At 44.1% G+C, this 11,791-nt stretch overlaps 1 long non-coding RNA gene and 1 pseudogene across 1 annotated transcript; one reads left to right on the top strand and one right to left on the bottom strand.

Moving 5' to 3' along the window:
• Window positions 1–4,401: 4,401 nt before the first annotated feature.
• LOC133508171 (5S ribosomal RNA) lies at window positions 4,402–4,520 on the bottom strand (annotated as a pseudogene).
• Window positions 4,521–10,486: 5,966 nt separating this feature from the next.
• On the top strand, window positions 10,487–11,282 carry LOC133506971 (uncharacterized). The gene is made up of 3 exons (XR_009796681.1): window positions 10,487–10,585; window positions 10,985–11,113; window positions 11,196–11,282. It is a non-coding gene; the product is annotated as an uncharacterized LOC133506971 (long non-coding RNA).
• Window positions 11,283–11,791: the final 509 nt, after the last annotated feature.

Genomic DNA, 11,791 nt, shown 5'->3' with positions numbered 1-11,791 from the left:
AAATATCATATTTTTGCCAAAGTTTAAAACGCTACTAAACACTTGCTCACAAAAGTGGAATACTTGTCATTAAAAAAGAATAAAAAATACAGTTGGACGCAAAAAACGATTAAATTGTGTCTTTTGCCCTAAAAACATCATTTCACAAATCATATTTCATGTGAAGTTTTTTTTCCTACATTGAAATGTAATATTTTGTCGTGACAGTATATTTGTTCACAGAAGTGGAATATTGTAATTAAAAAAAATATTACAGTTGGACGCAAAAAACAATTAAATCGTTTCTTTTGCCCTGAAAACATCACTTCAGAAATCATATTTCATGTGAAGTTTTTTTCCTACATTAAAATGTAATATTTTGTCATGAAACAGTATATTTATTCACAGAAGAGGAATACTTGTAATTAAAAAAATACAGTTGGACAAAAAAACCTATTAAATTGTGTCTTTTGCCCTGAAAACATCACTTCACAAATCATATTTCATGTGAAGTTTTTTTTCCTACATTGAAATGTAATATTTTGTCATATTTTGTTTGTATATTTGTTCACAAAAACGCATTACTTGTGTACAAAAACATAATAGTAGACCACAAAAATGTATCCAAAGCAAAAGTAAAAACTATTTTCATAATTAGTTTAGTTTTCCCTGAAATCACAATCATCCATCCATTTTAAGAAATTCAATCAGAAAGCGAATTATTTGTGTACAAAAATTAATTTTGTAACAGTCCCCAAAATTATCTATATGATTTTTTAAAAAATGATATTGTAGCAATGAAAGGCATTACCTTCACAAAGTTCAGTTCTTTGACGTTAGCGACTGCCACATCCAACATGGCGGCGGCACCCACGCATCACAATCCAGCAAACTCACTCAATGACGCATCCGTTCACAAATGCGTCCACTCAGGGGACAAAATCTATGACATCATAACAGGTCACCACATTTGGATTTCGTCCCAAAAGAAGGTACTGGTCCGAAGTGAAGGACCCAGACTCACGGAGGTCCAAAGAGAAGGTACAAGTCTCATGCAAAGTGTGAAACCCTTTGAGAACATTTTAGTCCCAAGGGAATGTTTGAATCCGGAAAGAAGATTCTAATCCCAAGGGAAGGGGCCTTGTCCAAAAAGAAGGACATAGTCCCGAATCAACGGTTTAGTCCCAAGAGAAGGATGTAGTCCTGAGAGATGTTTTTAGTCTCAAGAGAATGGTCTAGTCCTGAATAAAGATTTTATTTCTTGAATAAGGCTTTGGTGGCAAGAGAATTTGGTTGTCCCAAGTGAATCTCCGTGTCCTGAGAAAACGTCACCTCTAAGGGAAGGATTTAGTGTCTACAGAATATAAGACAAAGATCTAGTCCTGAGAAAAGACTACAGTCCCCATAATGGGGTGTAGACTCAAGAGAATGTTCTAGTCCTGGGAAAATCATCTCGCCTCAAGCGAACGTTTTCTCCGAGATGAGGTTCTCATACCAAGCAAAAGGTTCTAGTCTCAAGGGAAGGTTTTAGTTCTAATAGAGAACTCTAGTCCTGAGAGGCGGTTTAAGTCCTTAGAGAAGGTTCTTGTCCAAAATGAAGGTTTGAGTCCAGCAAAAAGGTTGGAGTTGACAGAGACAGTTTTTTTTTTTTTTCCTGGAAGAAAGTTCTAGTCCAGAAGTAAGGTCCTCATCCCCAGTAAACATCGTAGTCCTAAAATCGGGAACTAGTCCTGAGAGATTCTGATACAGAGATGAAGTTATCGTACAACATAAAATGTTCTCCTCTTGAGGGAAGGTACAATAGACCAAAGAAGGTTCTAGTGTCCAGGTAAGGATCTCATACCAAGAAAAGGATCGATAGGCCCCAGAGAATAGCCGAGTCCCATGGGATGGTTCTCGTCCTGAAACGAGGATCTGATTCAAAGAGAAGGCAGCAGTAGATGTCATTAATAACTTGATGACAAAATTGATAATAATTGATAATCAGAAGTTATCATGCGCTCAATTAGCCACTTTTGTTAGCTGACAACATCAGCGACACGTTTTGTTGCTTTCTGTAAGAAGAAAAACAAACGTCCAAATAGTTCTTATCGGGTGACCTCGGGTGACCTTGAGCAGCAAACCGTCTGGTGTTTTCAAAACAGCCCTTTTGACACACACGCCGCAAGAGGCGTCGCAGATGCAAAGCAAAACAACAACAAAAAAATTCTCAAAGCGCAGCCAGCATTCGGGAAGCACCGTCGTCGTCTACACGCCGAAAAACGCATCTGCAGACTCATACTCAGAATCAGATTCAATGCCCAAGTTTGTAACTACACAAGGAATTTGCGGTACGACATCTTTTCGTCGGGGAGGCCCGCTTTAGAGGGCCTCGTTGTCGCCCATCAATGTGCGAATGCATATACAAAAATACATGGAAAAAATATCTTTCATTAAAAAAACACATATATAAAATATAAATATTTTAGTAGTATTCAAACCAATTTAAACTAAAAACAAATGGAAAACGTAAAACTAAAATCAAAATTGAACATTTGATCACAGTACAAAATAAGCAAGTTGAAGAAGATAAATCAATAACGGATCAACAAAAACACAAATTTGCGCCACCATTTTAAATCTGAGCGTCATGCCAGAGATTAGCGGCTGTCATATGACCGCCTCCCCGGGATTAAATTACGGGACAGATTATGATCATCTTCCTGCTCAACGGCAGCTGCTGAGTAATGGGACGAGCAGACGTTTTCGTTTCATTTTCCTCCTTTATCATCATCATCGTCGTCGTCTTCACGGTTGTCATGGAAACAATGTTAATGTGTCACAGGGCCAGAGGCAAATCAAATAATTCAAATCCATTTTTTTCCACAGGGGAAACTGAATGAACGCATTCACACGGTTTGCTCTCAAATATTTGGACTTTCATCCACCCATCCATCCATCCATCCATCCATCCATCCATTTTCTTAGCCACTTATCCTCACGAGGGACACAGGGGACAAGAGTCTCCGTTCGGATGGAGGGCAAAGTTTATAAAACAGTGGTTAGACCGGCCATGATGTACAGATTAGGGACGGTGGCGCTGAAGAGACAACAGGAAGCAGAACTGGAGGTGGCAGAAATGAAGATGTTGAAGTTCTCGCTCGGAGTGAGCAGGTCGGATAGGATTAGAAACGAGCTCATTAGAGGGACGGCCAAAGTTGGATGTTTTCGAGACAAGGTTTAGAGAATACTCTGCTCAGTTGTGAGGTGCCAAAACTTTCCAAACTTCCAGCATGTTGGCATTTCTCAGCCTCATAAATGACAGGACAAACCCAGATTCAATCTTGGTCTTCTACTCAAAAGCTGTGCTGATCGGCAAATCCAAAGCAAACACTGCCATCTGCAGGTATCTGTCAGTCATTACAGTAGTTAACAAGCCTGATTTTTACAGACGAGCTGGGTCAGAGACTCTTCCATGCCTGCCCGCTTGAAAACGTCCGTGACAAACATTTATTACTGGCGGTAAAAAAAACGAAATCCAGTTGGAAAATAGAAACATCCTTGACAGAGATAAAAAAAAAAAAAAAAAAATCCGCAATTACAGCAGTGGCCCGAAATATGACCCGCGACATAGCAGTGGATCAGCATAAACGTGATTCAGCTGAGGGAAATGTGGATCAAAAAGTGGATCAATTACGTTTGAAGTGACTTTGTAACCGAGCAAGTGCTTGGGTTCTATGAGAATGGAGTGATCACCGGAGGAGGAGGAGGAGCACTTCGGCCAACAAAAGCCGCCATTGTGGTCTGGGCCGCGAGACGCAGGTGGGGGGGTTGGCGGATTTAGTCGGCGTGCCAATCAGCGTCTCCTTAACAAAGCGTTAAACGGCTCCCCTGATCCACCCCTTCGACGATTTAAAGGACAAACCTGCAGTCACTCACCTCTCGCTTGGTTTTTTTCTTTCTCCCAGTCTAAGCTGCTCAAAGGATCAACACATTCTCCAAAGAAAGACTGCAATATTTGATAAACACGCACGGCCCGAGACTAAAGTATCGGAACAATCAATCAAATCAATATTAGCGGTTCCAGAATCTTCTGCATCAGTTCCTTGGACGATCGATTCAACTCTTTGTAAGAAAGACAAGCAAAAACTCCTCAACCATTACCCTACCCACTAACCCTAATCCACAAACTACAAAAAGAACTCAGCAACCCCAGCCCTGGACTCAAACCCTACTTCGACCCATTAACTCAGACCCCATCTGGCCTGATGGCTGACCCTCTTTTACCCCCAAGAGACCAATCATAAATTCTTCTTCTTTTCGGCTCGTCCCATGAGGGGTCGCCACGGCGTGTCGTCTCAGATGAACGCATATTTGTCTGGTACAGTTTTACGCCGGACGCCCCTCCTGACGCAACCCCTCTGCAATTTAACCGGGGAGAGAAGCTTACAGGACCCGGTATTCCCAGGCGGTCTCCCATCCAAGTACTAACCAGGACCAAACCTGCTTGATTTCCGAGATCTGACGAGATCGGGCGTTCTCAGGGTAGCGTGGCCGTAAACCAATCATAAGTTAGGTTTAGGAGAATAATCACATTAACCAGGTAAAACTGCTATCCCGTGAACCTCCAAACTAGCCGCTGAACCTTACCTAAAACCCTAACCCATGAACACTAATCCTAAAACTACTCCTAACACCAACCAATTCTGTGATGGATTCAGCTCTACTAAAAATTGCTCGATTCAGCAGAGGGGGCAGGAGGCCTCGCACCATTCGGTGTTCTTGTGTTCAGTGACGTCGATCTGTCTTTTGTTCTTCTCGTTCTGCTCTTTACGGGTCAAAACAAGCGATTATGCCCCGATTTGCCAATTGAAGACAAAGGCCGACCAAATGCTGTATTTTCCCCACATTTGCACTCCCATCGTGTAGCCACCACATTCCGTGACTTTGCCCATTTCTTTGTACTCATACTTTGGCGTAGACGCGATGTACTGTCGCTCTTTAGTTTGGTTTTGGGGGATGTGTGCATAGATAAGAACATACATGCTGCAATCAGTCAGATTATTAGAGCGGCGTTCTAGTCTGTACGCCTATGATGACATTGCGCACTAAGTCCCGTCCGGCTGACGGAACTCGGGCTTATGTAATCATGTACAAGTGCACACACTTTGTCCCTCTACCGTCGCTGGACGCTGACGCTTGGTTACTTGCTTGGTCAAATGGTATCGCAGGGAGTTCCACCGCCAGTCAGGCTGTGTCTCGGTAGGTCAGTCAGACAGTTAGACAAGTCATCCAGATCGAATCAGAACCAGGTTTAATGGCCAAGTGTGTAAAACACACAAGGAATTTTTCTCCGGCAGTCGGTACTGCCCCTGTACAACAATCGGAACAAAGACCAGGATCCTCGCATAGGTACCCTCACTGTCAAGAAGTTCAAGGATGAAGTGCAGACCCATGTTGACGGCATCATCCGCAGACCTGTTAGCTCGATAGCCAAAGTGACTTGGGTCCAGTTGGGGACCTGTGACCCATTTGAGGTGGTCCAGCTGAAGGCGTTCAAAGGACTTCATGACCACAGATGTCAAGGCAACAGGCCTGTAGTCATTAAGACCTGAGACTGCTGCTTTTTGGGGGACCGGAATTATGGTGGAGCGTTTGAAGTAGGCCGGAACTTCACACAGTTCTCGAGACCTGTTGAAAATTTTTGCAAAGACAGGAGCAAGTTGGTCTGCGCAGACCTAGAGGCAGGATGCGGACACAAGGTCTGGGTCCGGTGCTTTGTTGATCTTTTGTCGTTTGAAGATCTGTCTAACTTTCTTGATTCGTTGGCTGATTGGTCAACCACTTGGTCGGTAGATTAGTCAGTCGGACATTTCGTCTCTCGGAATTTCGTCTGCCAAGCAGTCGGCGGCCGGTCAGTCAGTTGCCGCGATGGTTAGTTCAATAGTACGTGGTATGGTGATCAAGTACATATCAAAAAGGGCTATCGTAGTCGACCATGTTTTTATTGCGACAAAAACCTTTTAAAGAATTTTAAAAAAGTTGATTTGAACATTCTTTGTAAGTCAAAGTAAGTAACGACCGACGCATGTCACTGAAGGACAAAACGACTTTTTAGCGGCTTTACGATCTGAGAAAACGCAAAGGACGTTCCAGTAAAGCCTGATAGCTGACTGCTTTGTCAACACTTTTTGGAGCCTGAATGTGGAAGCTACACAAGCGTGCGCAAGAATGTAAACAGGACGGCGCGACGTCACGCCGGTCACTCGGTCGAAATTTCTGCAGAGGTGCAAAAAAAAAAAAAAAAAAAAAAAAAAAGAGTCAACGGCAGGACGTGAAAACAATTTCACCGTTTGGAACATTGTTGATAAATGTTAAGCTTCAGCTTGGATGACAAAGTAAACAAATATTCCCCTAGTATGCCCTTGTAAACGTTTATTTCTGACATTTTATGGCATCTGCCAGTTGGCCTCCATTTTTTTTTATTGCCATAAAAGCAGGTCAGTGCGATAAGGTAGCAGAACCGTTAAGTCCAGTGAAGGACGTTCCTGTTTTGATTGCCGGCTTCCTCTGTTGCCTCTTTATCTGTCGCGCTAGTCAGTTACTTACCCGTCACTTGGTTGGCTTGGCTGTTCATCGGTTAGTTAATTGGCCGATCACTCGGTTGATTACCGTAATTTACGGCACAGCGCTAACGCTAGCGCAGTGCAAAAGAAAAAAAAATACCAGTAAAAATCACTGAGATGCAGTAGTAACACAGCAGCAACACGCTAGCACAGCGCTAGTGCAGTACTAACAGGGGCGGTTAAAAAAATACATACTGTTAAAAATCACTGAGACGCAGTAGTAACACAGCAGCAACACGCTAGCAGAGCGTTTAGAGGCCGGTTTAAAAAATATATATATACCGGTAAAAATCACTGAGAAACGACAGTAACACAGCAGGTACACGCTAGCACAGCACTAATGCTAGTGCAGCGCTAACAGGGCCGGTTAAAAAAAAAAACATACTGGTAAAAATCACTGAAACGCGGCAGTAACACAGCAGCAACACGGTAGCAGTGCGCTAACGCTAGCGCAGCGCTAACAGGGCCAGTTAAAAAAACATACAGGTAAAGGTCACTTACTCGGCACATATATTCCACCAGTCTCACTCTTACTTTTTCCGCTTGAGTGCCCCTTTGCGGCTCTTAGAAAAAATGCCCAAATTAGCCGCATCACCGCATAAGCCGCAGGGTTGAAAGCGTGTGAAATAAGTCGCGGCTTATAAACCGGAAATTACGGTAGCTAGTTATTATGGTAGTCAGACCATTTGTTGGAAGGTTGTTGGTTGAGTTAAATTTGGTCAGTCAGCAAGTCTGTCCGACAGTCTAGTCCAGTCGGTCACTTGGTTAGTCTGTCTGCTAGGTACTTGGTTGGGTGGCAAGTCAACCAATCAGAAAGTCAGTCAGTCGGTCGGTTATTCAGTTTTTGGGCTGGTAAGTAGTTCAGTGAGACTTTGTGTAACGAGATGATCGTTCAGCCATTTGGTGACTTGTTTTCTTGGTCAATTTCCGGTGTTGTCTTTTCATTCCAAACAACTGATACAAACACCGACGAAGAGCCTAACGGTTAAGAAAGGAAACGGCGCAAAAACTCTTGATTGTAGTCATAACACAAAGCACTCAGTGTGTGGGCAAGCGAGCCGACACATTCCAAACATCGACGACCCCGCTGACCTCATCGGGTCGTGACTCCTCGTTGTGCCAGTCTGCCCGGCGACAGGCGCGGCGGGATAGCGAGCAGGTCGCTCCCGGTGACGCCGTAAGAACTAAGCGGCGCGTCACTCGCTTGGCGGCTTAGTTCATGACTTGAGGCCAAGAATAACGAAAAGCAAAAAACGTCACCACCCATCGACGCAGCTAAAACCGAGCGAGAACTCTTGATTTTGAGGCAAAAACTACGAGCTAAATTCAACAAACTCATAATGGAGACAACCAAAAATACAGTCGAGCCTCAGTTCTCGACCGCAATCCGTTCTAGAAGGCGGTTTGAAAACAGATTTGTTCGAAAACTGAATCAACCGCCGCGCGGGTTCTGTTATTTGCAGTTTTTTTTTCGGGGGTTGGTTCGGATTGACAGTAAGAAAACGCGTCGTGGGTGGGTTAGCTGGTCTGGTAACGCGCGTTGTGTTATTTCCGGGTTTTGTCGGGGGCGTTCGAGTACCGATTTCCGTTCGAAAACAGAAGCAAAAAGAATATAATCTCGAAATTTTCGTTCGAGAACGGGGACGTTCGAGAACCGAGGCTGTGCTGCAAATGCTTTTGCGGGAGATTTCATTTTTGGAAATGATATAGTCGACACGACATCGGATTATGACTTGCTCGTTTGTCCTGAACCTTGACCCAAATTAAAACCGCTATCGAGTCGAACCTCGAAAATCAAACTTTTCGACAACCGTGAGTTTTGCTAAGCCCTCGCCTGTGTACATAATCAGCAAAAATGTTTTTATTTCTGCTCTTATCAAGTCAAAAATTGTAATTCAGAGCAAGTCAAAAACGAGTCACTGATACACACGCCTGCCTTTGGTGCGGGCAGCGTGGATTCGACGTCCTGCGACTGACTGGCGACCAGTTCGGGATGTAGTCCGCCTTTCGCTAGAAGCTCGCAACCCTCGTGAGGATAAGCAGCTTGGATCACGACATGACCACATTGAGTAATACCTCGAATTGAAAGGCTCGTCAAAGACTTGAAAGATATGCAAGTGATTGTAAATATGCTCTCATGTGCTGATGTAATAACCCCCAAATTTGCTTTTTTTTTTTTTTGGAGCGGGGACAAATTTGTTTCGCTTTTGACGTTCGCACAAACTCAAGCCGGCGTCTGCCAGACGAGGCGTCTCGCTGACCTCCGCGAGCGGAGCATGCCGGGAAAGCGATCCGGCACGAACAACGGGAGGAGGAGAAAGTGGAGGAGGCCCGCTCGGGTTACGTCTGCAAATCCCCCGGCTGTCAATCAACAGACGGCACCCGCGCATCTCCCAACATTCCTCGCTGCGCGCCCCCCGCCGCGCACGCCATATTGCGTGTTATTTGCTTCAACGTGACGGGAGGCTACGACCACAAAGCGTGCAGCGGGGAAGGCGCGTCCCGCTGCGTGCCTAAACATAGATGTAGACTGCCGATTCCCAAACCGGCGCGGCAGATTCTTAAGGTTGTCCGGTGCGATAATTCGCTGTGACGCCATCCAGCAATATTTATGCCATCCATTTGCTACGATAAGCAATATTGTATGTATTTACGATTGTATTCATTCATCAAGTATAATGCAGTACTTGTATTTTTTTGGCTGTGTTAAAATTTTGGACTTGTCTGGTTCAGCGATGTCATGTCATTATCCCAGCCGCTTATCCTCACAAGGGTTGCAGGAAAGCTGGAGCCTATCCCAGCTAGCTTCAGGCGAAAGGCGGACGACACCCCGAACTGGTCGCCAGTCAGTCACAGGGCAGATATCGACACCATCACAGAGCGGGAATCGATCCCACGCTGCCCACACCAAAGGGAGGCGTGTGTAGCACTACAACAATCAGTGACTTGGTTTAGCGACGGGCGGCTGGTAAAGCGTTGGCCTCACAGTTCTGAGGACCTGGGTTCGATCCCGGACCTGCCTTTGTGGAGTTTGCATGTCCTCCTCGTGCCTGCGTGGGTTTTCTCCGGGCACTCCGGTTTCCTCCTAATTGGACACTCTAAATTGCCCGAAGGTGTGATTCAGATTGTGATTGGGTTGTTTGTCTCTATGTGCCCTGCGATTGGCTGGCAACCAGTTCAAGGTGTACCCCGCCTCCTGTCCTTTGACAGGTGGGATAGTCTCCAGCACTCCCTCGTGAGGATAAGCAGCAAAGAAAATGGGTGGATGGATGGTTTAGCAATTAAATGACAAACTACACTAAATCAAAGTTACTTTTTTTCCCCCAAACTCACCTCTTCATCGCTTAATATAATCTCATAACTTTTTTTTCCAATTCAAAAAAAAACTTGTGACGTCTATTTACATATCAAGATTTTTTATTTTGGCATTTTATGTTATTTTTTTTTGTGGTGCTCGAACGGGTGCACAGTTGAAGGCGTTTGTGAGAGGCACATAAACATTTGTTTTATCCTTTGTATTTTTTTTTTATTTTTTTTGTTCTTACCACGTGTGGGGTGCGCCAACTATTGGGATTCTGAAATGGGTGCGACAAAAAAAGCTCGGGAAAAAGATTTTACATGTTCACTTTTGCTTTTATTAGTGTGGGAGGAGAGGGGGTTCTTTGCTACACATGACAATGTTTTCCAAAATAATGTGTTTTGATATTTGTGGCTAAAAAAAAAAAAAGGTCTATGAAAGGACGTCGGTTGTGTTTTCCTGACGAAATAAGTGCTGTGCAGTGAGGTGCGCTAATCACATTGTCCCGTAACACCTGCGGCACAAAAGCGCGGGGGGGCTGGACTCTAGCGGCGGGATGCTAACCCTTCAGGACGGCACCCGGAAGTCGTCCACATGCTAAGATAAATGCGTCACGCTAGGCTAATCTTAATGTGCTGCTTTTTTGTGTCAACTATTTTTATGCCACCACCACCGACAGTCAATGACCTTTGAATTCTTTTATGTGCGTACACTTTTATTGTTATTGACTTGAAGAATATTGTGTGTGATGTCGATGTCAGCGCTCTGACGACGATATGCTAACTGCTAATCGCCTTTGAATCGTTTTATGACTGACTTGATTACGGTCAGTGATGTCAATCTCACTTTGATGACGATACGCTAACCACCATTCATCTTTGATTGGTTTTATATGAGTCACAAAATGTTTTTCTTCACTTCCTTAGCACGCTCACCGTTGCTCCGTATTGTTGACCCCAAGTATTTGAAATCGTCCACCCTCGCTATCTCTTCACTCTTCCCCCTTCGCCCCTCTCATTCTATTTTACTTTGGCTAATCTTCATTCCTCTCCTTTCCAGTGCGTGCCTCCATCTTTCTAACGGTTCCCTCTTTTCACTGCAGATCACAATATCATCTGCGAAATTCATAGCCCAAGGGGATCCCAGTCTAACCTCATCTGTCAGCCTATCCGTTACTACCGCCAACAGGAAGGGGCTCAGCGCGGATCCCTGATGCACTCCCACCTCCACCGTAAATTCTTCTGGCACACCTACTGTTCTGCTGCCCTCATACATGTCCTATAATATTCTAACATATTTTTCCGCCACACCAGACTCGCCCATGCAGTACCGCAGTTCCTCTCTTGGTACTCTCGTCCTAGGCTTTCTCTCAGTCTACAAAGACGCAACGTAGCTCCTTCTGACCTTCTCTGTACTTTTCCACGAGTGTCCTCAAGGCAAATAATGCATCTGTGGCATTAAAACCATCTACTTTTATTGTTATTGATGAAGAATAATGCGTGATGTCTATGTCAGCACTTTGCTAATGATATGCTAACCAATAAACTTCTTTGAATAGTTTTATAAAGCTCTCATTGTGTGGCAGAATTGAAGATCATTATGTCCGTTTATTGTCTCTGGTCAATATGTAACATGCATTTCCTTTTCCTGTCATGTTTTTGTCCTTATTTAAACATTGCTACTCTCCCTACCAAATCGACCTTCTTAAAAAATTTCCTGATGTAAATACTAACCTGAAAAGCACTCAGTGATAAAAGTCACGTTACATTTTAATGCTGGATGTCACATTACTGGTTAATACATCACAGCAGATTATATAAAAATGAACAATGGCTAACCCAAGGAGCAGCATTTTGTTTTTTTTTTACCCTTACGCTGGGCAGGTGAGAATCGTGCAAACGTAACGATC

The sequence above is a fragment of the Syngnathoides biaculeatus genome, chromosome 10, assembly GCF_019802595.1.
Source record: "Syngnathoides biaculeatus isolate LvHL_M chromosome 10, ASM1980259v1, whole genome shotgun sequence".
Lineage (NCBI taxonomy): Eukaryota > Metazoa > Chordata > Actinopteri > Syngnathiformes > Syngnathidae > Syngnathoides > Syngnathoides biaculeatus.
This window is presented reverse-complemented; position numbering and strand designations above follow the sequence as displayed.